Source organism: Lepus europaeus, chromosome 9 (assembly GCF_033115175.1).
Source record: "Lepus europaeus isolate LE1 chromosome 9, mLepTim1.pri, whole genome shotgun sequence".
NCBI lineage: Eukaryota > Metazoa > Chordata > Mammalia > Lagomorpha > Leporidae > Lepus > Lepus europaeus.
In genome coordinates, this window is record NC_084835.1 from 69,882,571 (window position 1) to 69,885,771 (window position 3,201).

A 3,201-nucleotide genomic window follows, 5' to 3' on the forward strand; every position below is an offset into this window, starting at 1 on the left:
GGGGCCGGAGCCGTGGCTCAATAGGCTAATCCTCCGCCTTGCGGTGGTGGCACACCGGGTTCTAGTCCCGGTTGGGGCGCTGGATTCTATCCCGGTTGCCCCTCTTCCAGTCCAGTTCTCTGCTGTGGCCTGGGAGTGCACTGGAAGATGGCCCAAATCCTTGGGCCCTGCACCCACATGGGAGACCAGGAGAAGCACCTGACTCCTGCTTTCGGATCAGTGCGGTGCGCCGGCCGCAGCGGCCATTGGAGAGCGAATCAACGGCAAAAAGGAAGACCTTTCTCTCTGTTTCTCTCTCTCACTGTCCAGTCTGCCTGTCAAAAAAAAAAAAAAAAAAAAAAAAGAAGAAGAAGGAAGTTGGGTCAGAAATGTAGAGTAATTCAGACTTGAAATATGCACTTCAATATGGGATATGGGTGTCTTTTTTTTTTAAAAAAGATTTATTTATTTATTTATTTGCAAGTCAGAGTTACACAAAGAGAGAAGGAGAGGTAAAGAGAGAGAGAGAGAGACAGAGGTCTTCCATCTGCTGGTTCACTCCCCAATTGGCCGCAACAGCCAGAGATGCGCTGATCTGAAGCCAGGAGCCAGAGCTTCCTCCAGGTCTCTCAAGTGGGTGCAGGAGCCAAGGACTTGAGCCGTCTTCTACTGCTTTCCCAGGCCATAGCAGAGAGCTAGATCGGAAGTGGAGTGGCCGGAACTTGAACTGGCACCCATGTGGGATGCCGGCACTGCAAGTGGTAGCTTTATCCGCTTAGCCACAACGCCAGCCTCAAGGGATATGGATGTCTTAAAATTTTTTTCCTTTACCATTTAAGAAATTAAATAGGCTTTTTTTTTTTTTTAAAAAAAAAAGACAACTTTATTTTTTAATTTTTAAGATTTATTTATTTATTTGGAAGTCAGAGTTACAAGAGAGAGGAGAGGCTGAGAGAGAGAGAGAGAGTCTCTTCACTCCCCAATTGGCTGCAATGGCCAGAGATGTGCCCATCTGAAGCCAGGAGCCAGGAGCTTCTTCTGGGTCTCCCATGCCGGTGCAGGGGCCCAAGCACTTGGGCCATCTTCTACTGCTATCCCAGGACATAACAGAGAGCTGGATCAGAAGTGGAGCAGCCGGTCTTGAACTGGCGCCCATATGGGATGCTGGCGCTTCAGGCCAGGGCATTAACCTGCTGTGCCACAGCGCTGACCCCCCTTTATTGTTTTAGTTTTCAAAAAACAAACTCTTTTCTTCTTTTTCCAAAATAATCATGATTAACTTACAAGATGGTATACAATGTATCTTCAAAGAATTTCCCTTTAACGGGAAACTTAGCTTTATGGGATCTAAACTTTAAAAAGTTAAAAAAAAACAAAAAAAACAAAAAAACCCCATATTGTTGCCACCATAAGACAACACAGAATCTAGCATAAGCCAAGGAAATCTGCTTACACTTCAGGCCCTGCTCCTCCTGGGACTAACATTGTTATATTATTTCCATTTAGCAAACTCTGATCTAATTTAGCGATCCTTCTTCCTTCTGGTGTGATTTCAAAATTCAGTGATATCTTCTAATACCATATTGACAAAGTCATAGAAGCCAAGAAGGGTGCCTTATCATTCTTCATCACAATGTGAATTCTGGATCCTATACATTTATTTATAAGCTCTAGCGGCAGCAGCTGCGATGGGTTGGTAGTAGCGTTAGCTGCCATGGCTACACCGGAAGTGACCTGCAGGCTTTTTTTTTTTTTTTTTCTTCCCTAAATTAAAAATCTCTGCTAGGAAACATCCTGTGTGTGGCAACCATCAGCCTTATTCTCCAACTGGAGTCTCCCAGGAAAAAATTGCTGGAATGAACATGTTCTGCTACAGCATATGTATGTGTGTGTGTGTTGTTTGTGTGTAACTTTCTTCCAAGTTCAAGTTCTAAAATGGAATTCAGACACCTTTGGCCTTCAAACACTATCACAAGTTAATTTCCCATGATAGCCTTTGTAATTTTACTTGAAGTGTAACCCGTATTCAAAGCATCATCATTTGCCAAAATGTCATTTACAATATTAACATTTTTCATTGCAATTGTGCACATGATATTTAGAAACATTATTAAATAGATTTTATGAGCTAGCACAGGGACCTAATTTCCATTCATTACATTATTTAAATTACAAAAGGTGTTATAGGTTCCAAGAAGCTAACTTAACACATTTTAAGAATACTGGCCAATTGTTGATGGACGTTTGTCATGGATGTTCTGAGAAGTAGTTTCTCAGGACTAACATTCCTTATTACAAATTTCTCTGATATGTTATCAGGCTAGAGTGTGCCAGAAAATTCATGTTAAAAGATGGGCAATGGGAAAACATATCAAATGAAAAAAAAAAAAAAAGGAAGATTCCAAATGTTCTCAAGTCTTGTTCCTGATTACTTGAAAGCGGTCTCTTGTGTTTTGGTCTCCTGGTACCCTCTCTTGCAATCTACCACAGATTTCAGCAGCTCTTCCAGTCCTTATCTGGTCTGCGGTCCCGAGGCCTCTGAAAGTGAAGAGAAGAGAGATCATCCCGAGGAAGCGTGTGCGGTGAGGAGCCGCGGTGGGGCCAGGAACTCAGGAGCCCTCTTGCCTCTTCGCTGTCTGGTTTCCACACTGCTCTGCGCTCACTCCCCCAGTCCTTAGTACCAGCTGTGTATCAAAATCAGACTATCAGCCGACGGAGATTTTTCTGTTTCTTGGCACCTGTCAACACTGTCATTGTCTTGTCTTTTGCTGTGTAGCCTGAACTTCAAGACTAGATATCAAATTTATGCAGTTGTTCACATCTGACTTGAACAAATAAATAAAGCCTTGAGTTATTACATGGCCAGCTAACTTTAGACCTGGATCCATCTTCCCATCAAAATTTTCCCTTCTGCTTTCTTGGTTAACCCCTCCTCCATGGAGATCACTGTCTTCCTTTCATTGTTGCAAGCAGTTTTTACTCTTACACGTGGGCCAAGAGCTTATTAATTAGGCACTGGTCTATAGGCCCCGATGGGAGCGTGTTTGGACTCAGCGCGTGGAGACTTTGCACTCTCGTTGATTCGTGACAGGGCTGGAGGCCAAGGGTTCAGTGGTGCTGCTGCTTTGCTGTGGAGGAGCCTGAGCCTGGGAACGGGAGCATGCCTGCCTTTTGGCTCGGCTGAGTGTTCCCAGTGTGTTTGTAAATCTTTTGAGCACCATA

At 43.8% G+C, this 3,201-nt stretch overlaps 1 pseudogene; it reads right to left on the reverse strand.

Moving 5' to 3' along the window:
- Window positions 1–1,428: 1,428 nt before the first annotated feature.
- Window positions 1,429–1,695, reverse strand: LOC133766570 (U6 snRNA-associated Sm-like protein LSm5; annotated as a pseudogene).
- Window positions 1,696–3,201: the final 1,506 nt, after the last annotated feature.